Below are 8,113 nucleotides of genomic sequence, written 5' to 3'. Positions count from 1 at the left end.
GTGCCACAGCTGAGGCCTGGCGAGCGAAAGCTGGAAGCCCGGGGCTGGGGGTGGAAATTACACCGCCGCTGACCTTTCCCTTCCTCGCCCGGCCTGCCGAAGTGAAAGAAAACAAAACAAAAAAAAAAGTATTTCAGAACCACAAACATCGTTTCCGACACCCCCCCCCTCCGATCTTTACCCTACCTCCCCCCACCCCCAGCAGGCAATCGAAACCGTTTGGTCTGTGTTTTTTCCTACGGGGAATTAACTCCTTTGAGCTGCAAGGAAACCAGTTCCCCCCACCCCCGTTTGGACGTGACACCCTTTGCCACCACAGAGGCCGAAACACCTGCAAAATGAGCTGTTTTCCAGCCTCCCAGAACCTGCCTCTTGGATGTCATTGTTTTTGTGCCCTCGTGTAGCAACCCGAGCTGTGAAGACCCGATGGGGCTCAACGCCTCTAAGCTGAGCTCTCCCCTCCCCCCGCCGCACTCTAAACACTTTGGTCAAACGTCTACAGAAGCTACGAGGCCTTTAAGGAAAACCTTGTACTGGCTGCGCACAGCTGCTGGGGGGGACCGGAAGGGGGAGGTCTGGAGGGGCCAAATAGGTGAGTGGTTTGGGCTTTTTCTTAAAACATTTTACTGTGGTTTGGGTGAAAGTTTACAGAGCAAATTAGTGTCCCGTTGGACAATGCAGACGCATTCTGCTGCTTGACATCAGTTGCAGTTCCCTCCCGAGTGACAGTGCTCTTCCCACTTCCTCCCTGCGTCCCCGTTCTACTCACCCCTCTCCCCTGCTCCTTCCTGTCTTCTGAACTTGGTTTTTGAGACCCCTTGGTCTTGGAGAGTGTGAGTGTTTGTTTGTTTTCCCCTCTGGATTTGATCAAAGAAGGGAGGGAGTAGCGTTTACTAATAGTGACATCTTTGCAAAGCACAGGGCAGTTTTCAAAGTCTTTTCTCGTGCTGTGATTTCTTTCCCATTGAAAAATGACTGCTCACCATACTGCTTATTCCTGCACTGCTATTTTGGTCGCAGATCTAGTTGGGGGTATTTCAACCGATTCCTCATTAGATCGGGTCTGTCTATTATTTCATGCGCTTTGAGGCAATCCTCTGGAAGGCTGGAAGAGAGGGAAGCAATATCATGGAATTCCAGGCTCTGGAATTCTGGCCGACCCCTTAGGAATTTCCTTTTCCAGTTGTTACTGGCTTTGTGACCTTGGGGCTACTTAACCTCACACAATCTTGGTTTTCCATCTGTAAAATGGGAACCACCATAGCTCCCAGCTTGTTAGGGCTGTTTGAGGTTTCCATTCAGCTGTTGTAATCATAGTGGGTCCCTCTCGCTTCCCAAGACTTGCTGTGGGCCAGACACTGCGCTAGGTGGGGCTCCCTGCATCACCATTAAACACTCAATAACTTGACAAGGCAGATTCTATTATTAACTGATTTTACAGATTAGGAAAGTAAAGAGGTTATCTTGCTCTGGCCCAAGGTCACCCAGCTCTTAAGTGACAGAGCTGGGATCCGCACCCAATAAATCTGATTTGAGATGACTTTGACAAGCATTAGGCTCCCAGAGGGGTTTTGGGCTGTGCATGTTTGTGTTTTTGTTTTCCATCAGCTCCCTCCTCATGTTATGTTCGGTCCCCTCAAACAGTACCATGCCACTCTGCTTCCATAAGCCCCCCTTCCCAAACCACTGTGGCACCCAGTCCTTCCCCATATAGAAGTTTTAGGTCTGTCATGACCCCAGACTGTTGTGGAAATCACCACGCAGGCAGTACGAACCCCATCCATGCCGGCTCACAGGGAGCTGGCTGTAAGTGCTGGTTATTAGTACTGATCAGCGTGTTGGTGGTGTTACTGTGAGCAGGTGAGAGTCCTTTGTAAGCAGCATAAAACCTAAGGATCGTTATGCTGATCAAGATGACTAACCACTGACTGTAATAAAGTTCAGTTTGAAGCCACCAGATAGAACTGTGTAACTGGTTTTATTTTGACTCCAGCCTATGCCCCCATCCAGCCCTATCCCACCACCGTGGGGTTGGGGGGTTGAGGAAAGGAGAATTTTTAAGACTGTGGAGAGGAAAGAGCTCTAGGGAGAACCTTCTCTTTCATCTCAAAGCATCCAGATTTCTGTTCTTGCAAAACAGTGAGCTCGCTGTGCACTCCCCAACAATAACAAACCTTCCCCGGACGCCTGGCTGGTGGCAGCAAGTCCTGCGAAGAGCTGTTCCGGAGCATTGCCTCACCCTTGCAGACGTCAGCCCTCCCCACGCCGCCACCGCTACCCGGAGTGAGTCAAAACATCACATTGGCCTGGGAAATGGAGACGCATCCCAGCCAGCCCGAGGCTCTTTACTTTGGGCTCAGCTGATTCACCCATTTCTTTACATGTATTTATTCAGCCTTTCCCTTTATTAAACCAGAAATACAGGGAAATCACCATTTAGCCACAACCCGCTGAGCCAGGCTGCTGGAGAAAGCAAGTTGGATCCCGTGTCACAGTGTTATGTTTGGTATGCGCACACATATGTCTCCATCTCCTTGTCTGTCTCTATCTTCACTGTTACTGAAGGAGATATATATACACACGCGCCTGTGCAGACACACTGAGTTAGAAATAAACGTGCATTTAAACAAACTTCCATCACAGGCCCCAGCCTTCAGAAAACATAGCTCTTTGGCTAGTCCCCCCACTCTGCTCTCCACCCCCTTCTCCCCAGAAGAATCACTATCACTGAAGTTGATAAATGGCCTCTTACTGCTAGTCTGAAATGACCCTGCTGGGTGATGTTGAAGTCAGGGGCTCTGGGAAGCAGAGACACCAAAGTTTTGGAGATGGATTTTTTTTTTATGCTGGAGAGAACGCAGAAGCAACAATGACAAAGTTGTGTTTGCCTCTGAAAGCGGAAGGGGCCGATGGAGGAAAGCCTTAAGCCCAGACGCCGGGTGGAGAGGCAGGCAGAAACAGAGTGGGCCCAGCAGGGGGGAGCCAGCGGCCCCACCTGAGCTGTCTTCCCAAACGGCCTTCCACCTCCACCTTGCCATTGGAGTTGGTGCTCTCCGGGACACCCTCTCTTAACTGGGACAAAAAGCTCTCCACCAGGCCTGTAAGCTCACCATAGCCAGGGTGAGAAGGGGTGATAAGAAGGTCGCAGTGCACCCACACACTTGGAAGCTCCCCACAGGCTCCCCCCACCACCGTTTTGTGGGCAGAGATGGGGCGGAAGGGGAGCCCTCCTCACAGGGGCCTGGCATCCCAGAAGCCAGCTGGCTCGGCCCTCAAGGAGGCCCCGGCTGAACCTCACGTCACCCCACTGCAGCGCGCCGCCAAGTGCTCCAGCGAGAGAAAGGCCTTTTTTGGTAACACTCCACAGCCCAGCCGGTAAGCAAGGCCCAGCTCTGGCCCAGAAAGCCTCTCCCGAGTCCGAAGAAAACAAACGTCTAGGGCCCTCCTTTGGCCACTCCAAAGCCCCTGCTCCCCGTGCCAGGAAACCCGGGGGCGGGGTGTGAGCCCAGGACCTGCAAAGAGGCGGGCGGGGGTGTCAACACAACACGATGAGATTTACACATGGGCTCCTGGGCCGGTTCCGTGGCGGAAGTATTTGCCTTTCCCTAAAGGATTAATCCTAGTATTAAAAGGGGAGGGGGAAAAGTCTTAACTTGGGCCAGGGCATAGGGTTACGCAAAAGCCACCGGAGCGTGAAATCCAGAGAACAACGCGATGCGCTGTGCGCCCCCGGGGAGGGGAGCCGCGCCACCCGCCAGGACCTGCCCAGCCTGGGGCGCGCGGGCATCCGGGCTCTCCGTGCAAAACCGGGTGGAAGGGAAAGGAGGACGTCGTGGTTGCTGCTGGCACAGCGGCCGCAGCCGGCGAGGGGATCGGCTTACTGCCTTCTTCCTGGAGGGGAGGAGAGCGGGGAGGGAAAGAAAGGTGGGGGAGTCGCGTCTGGTTCCTGCCTCCTCCTCGCTTCCTCTCCTCGCCAGCGTGCCAGAGTATGGGGGAGCCCAGCGCTGTCCTCAGCAAGAGCTGGTGTTTTTCTGGTCCCCAAATCAAGGAACCCTGGAATGAGACTCCCAGGGATCGGGCATAGAGGCAAAGAAAAAGATAGGGAGGGGGGGTGGCAGGGGGGAGCCAGAGACAAGGGCGCTATTCACCGACCAGTTGGGTTAAGACAAACACCCCACCCCCCAAGAGGGGGAGGCTGCAGGGGAGGAAGCCTTGGAGGAGAGTAGGCGGAAAGGCTGGCAAGGTGCTAGTTGTCAAGGCCCCAGGTGCGCATTCCTCCTGGCCTTTCCAACCACCCCGCGTGTGCCCGGGCCTCGGCACCTAGGAGCCAGGCGGCCAGCGGGTTCTCACCGGGCCACACTAGCGCGGGGGATTTCCACCGCGGAGCTCGGGAGACCCGGCGCCGCCGGCGCTTTCCTGCTGAGGCCGCCCGAAGGCGGAGCCTCTAAGCCCGCCGGGAGCCCCTCCTCCGGGCGGCCTCTCCACCCCCTGGGTCTGTCTGGTACAGACTGGAAGCCGCTAACTGCCCGGCCTGGTTGGAGTTCGTGGGCCAAGACCTCTGAATGTTTTGTTCTGTCTGAGCTGGGTGGTTCAACCCGAAACTCGGCCAGGAAGAGGGAGCGTTTCCACCTTGGGTACCTATTGACATTTGGTTCTTCTTCAACTTGGACTTAGCTGGTCCCAGATGGCTGCGTGACCTTGAGCAAACCACTTGAACCTGGGTTTCTTCATCTGTGAAATGGGAATGATTTCACTGCTGCCCTTGCCTGCTTCAATGGGAAGACATGATATTAGAATGCACTTAATAAAATGTAAGAGGTGATTAACATAATAATGGCTGATTTTGTCTAGGCCTGCAAAGTGCATTCCCAGACATTATCTCACCAAATCCCCACACCAACCCTGTGAGGTAGGTGCTACTTTCATCACCTTTTTGCAAAGGTGAAAAAGAGATGGTCCAGAGTGCTGGAAATGCTCTCCTTCTCCCCTGGCGGGTCCCAGATGCCTCTGAGCACCTCATAAAGTAAAAGCCTCCCCATAGTTCACAGGTTAAGAATGCCACAACGGATATAAGTAGACTCAGGGCTATGCATAAATTGGCACCGGTTATATTGGGGTTAAACCAGTCAACATCAGCTGGGAGGGGGGGCGGGGGACGACCCTGTAGCCCTTCCTTGCCTGCTATTCCAGGGAGCCCTTTTCCCTCTCTGTGACGTTCTCGGACAATGGCCCGAAAGCAAAGGTGAGGGGGGTGGGGTGGGGGAATCCGAAGCTCTAGAACAGTGGGTCTCAACCTTCCTAATGCCGAGACCCCTTCATACAGTTCCTCATGTGGTGGTGACCCCCCCCAACCATAAATTTTCTTTTTTTCTCATAAAATTATTTTCATTGCTACTTCATCACTGTCATTTTGCTACTGTTAGGGGTCGTTCAACCCCCAAAGGGGTCACGACCCACAGGTTGAGACCGGCTGCTCAAGACAGCTCTGAAGTGCAAGGCAATGAACTGCATTTGGAATGCACGCCTCTGAGCAGGCCCGCAGGATGCAAGATGAAGGGGAAGAAGCAAAGTGGAGAGGCTGCATTTGGTCACGCCAACTGACTGTGTGCACACACACCCAGTAAGGCCAGCCCAGTACGTGGGCTAAGGGCACTTCATGACTGGCAGGCTACGGCTGCCCTCAAGGTATTTTTAGCCTTTCATCAAACCCCTGCCTCACAAACCTTGTGTGTGGGGGGTCTCCTTGGAGTTAAAAGTTCCAGAGGAACAAGGTGACCCCTTCCCTTTGATCTAGGGGACCCCTCTTTCTGGCCAGACCCACAGAGGATGGATCCAAGCCTGCCAGGTCCTTGGCAAGATGTCAAAGGCGAAAACATGGCTTTCAGATGGCCTGGTGGGTTTCTATGTGGGCTGCCTAGGCCTGAGGCGTGCCTGCCCACGCCATGCTGCCATTGATGTATCAAGCACTTCCTACCATTCGGTCAGTGCTGACCCAAAGCAGACAGGTCCCTGCCTAGATTCTAGCAGCTTCCATTTCCTCCTGTGTGCCCTAGTTTTCTGACGCAATGGCCCCAAAGTCATGAGAAGCAGTGTTTGTCCAACACTCTCAGCAGCCACATGACTGACTGAGAGCAATCTATTTATTCTCTCCGGGTCTCTTTTTCCTCACTTGTCAAGTGTCGATCTTAAAATCTGTTCTCTCTACCTCATGGGCCTTGGGGGGGATTCTCAGTGTGATTGCCAAGGGCTGTAGAAAGGCAAGCCGTTGTCACAAGTCTTCTCAGTAAAACAGCCAGGGAGCCTGATGCTAAGCCTTGTCCCCCTTCGCTCTTGGACTCAACTCCACGGAGTGTTTCCTTTGGGTGGCTAGCCTAGCATTGCCGTATCCACCCTCCCCTCCCCAGAGCTGGCCGCCAAACAAGTCACCCTCAGAGCGGAGAGGGACAATAGCAAGGTTAGTCTGCCACTTCTCATCCCTCGGGTGGAAAAAGGATTTCCTGTCTCAAGAGCCCTAGTGTGGTGATGGGGAAGCTGGGAGCTGCTGGGTTTATTTGGGGCTTTTACTTTTTTGTTTTGGTCAATTTGGAAAGAAAAGAGCCAATGACCTCTTCTCACAAAAACAAAACCAGGCAGGAAGTGCGCCGGGCCTGAGTGGCAGGGACTAAGAGTGTAATTACAGGTTTTTGTTCAGCATTTTCATGTAATTAAATCTAAAGGAAAGCGAGCCTGACTGAGGCTTCTTGGTAGCTGTGTGTGTGTGTGTGTGTGTGTGTGTGTGTGTGTGTGTGTGTGTGTTGGGGAGGAGAAGCGGGGAGGTGAGATGGATTTGCTTTTCAGACTGAGAAGAGTTCCTCGCCTTTATTGTTTTTTATGTCTTTTCCAAAAGGTAGCCAATGATTCATCTTTTTATTCGGTGCTACCCCACACCCCTGGGTGACATTTGCCAGCCCAGCGCTGCAGCCCTCAGCCCCCTCCCCACTTTCTCATCCCCCAGCTTTCTGCCTGGCCACGCAGAGTGCACAATAAACAGCCCCAGCACCAGCCACAGCCAGCTCTCTGGTCTCCAGTGTTTCGAAACCAGCTACCCCCACCTCCTAATGCTTCAAAATAACCTCCAAGCCGCCTGCCTCCCCACTTCCCATTTAATTAACTTTGTAGTTGTTATCCCCGCCTTTTATTTTGAATAGTTTCTGGCTTTCTCTGTTCTTTACCACCATTGCCCCGGCCAGTCGTCCCCAGGCTGCCTCGATATCCCCAATGTGCAAGCAGTCTAGGTGTACAAGGCACCTCCTGTCTTGCCAGTCCAGAATATTCTTGAAAGTGGTCAGGAGCCTCCCGCATGCAGCCCCCCTCCTCCCAGCCCTCCCGGAGCCCTCAGCGCCCCTCCCCACTCCCAATGTTCCTGGCCACTTTGACCTGGCAGCAAGAATGCGTCTACTGTCTGCTGCACACATTCTTAAGGGCAGGAAACCTGACCCACCCCAAAACCACGCGCCCCAAAGGAGAAGGAGGGGCACTTGCATTTTCCGGGCGGGCAGGCCCCTGCCTGGGTTAGCAGGGCTGACCGTTCTGGGTGGGCCCCCTTTTCTTCTTCCCTTGTCCCCAGCCCCCACCACGCTGCTGGTTACCCTCACCCCCACCTCCACCCCTTCACCTACTCTTCCCAAGAACAGATTGTTTATCTGAATGGGCAGCCAAGAAAACTGCTCCTGGTTTTGGCCCCTGCCAGAGATTCATCATGCTTGGAACAGCACAAAACTTGACTATGCTGGGGCGGGGGCAAGTGGAGAGGAAAGACCAAAGATGCTGCCATTTGACAAGCTGACCCAATCGGCGCTGTCTCTCCCTCGTTCTTTGAGTCCATCAGCCAAGGGGACTGAATTGTATTCCATTCCCACTCCTTCCACCTCCACATCTAATCCCCCCTCCCTAATCACACTACTTCTCCATGTCTTCACTGTTTGATGCTTTAATAGGACTGACTGGCTTTTAATTCTGATTAACGTTCTCAGCTGGTTGTGTGTGTGTGTGTTGGGGGGAGCCTGGAAAGACACAAACTGTACCACCCCCTTTCCATCCTTCTCTTTGAAATGGCATTAAGATGGACTGGGGG

General features: G+C 53.5%; 1 long non-coding RNA gene across 1 annotated transcript in view; it reads left to right on the top strand.

The window, feature by feature from the left end:
* The first annotated feature begins 6,373 nt into the window (after positions 1–6,373).
* LOC123521420 overlaps positions 6,374–8,113 on the top strand; it is a 21,563-nt gene continuing 19,823 nt past the window's right edge. Inside the window, exon 1 of the long non-coding RNA XR_006679863.1 lies at positions 6,374–6,454. This is a non-coding gene — a long non-coding RNA (uncharacterized LOC123521420). The remainder of the gene's footprint in view (positions 6,455–8,113) is intronic.

The sequence above is a fragment of the Echinops telfairi genome, unplaced genomic scaffold (assembly GCF_000313985.2).
Source record: "Echinops telfairi isolate 266 unplaced genomic scaffold, ASM31398v2 ScPeMD7_18;HRSCAF=68, whole genome shotgun sequence".
Lineage (NCBI taxonomy): Eukaryota > Metazoa > Chordata > Mammalia > Afrosoricida > Tenrecidae > Echinops > Echinops telfairi.
The sequence above is the reverse complement of the archived record's forward strand: the minus strand, read 5'-3'. Positions and strand labels throughout refer to the sequence as shown.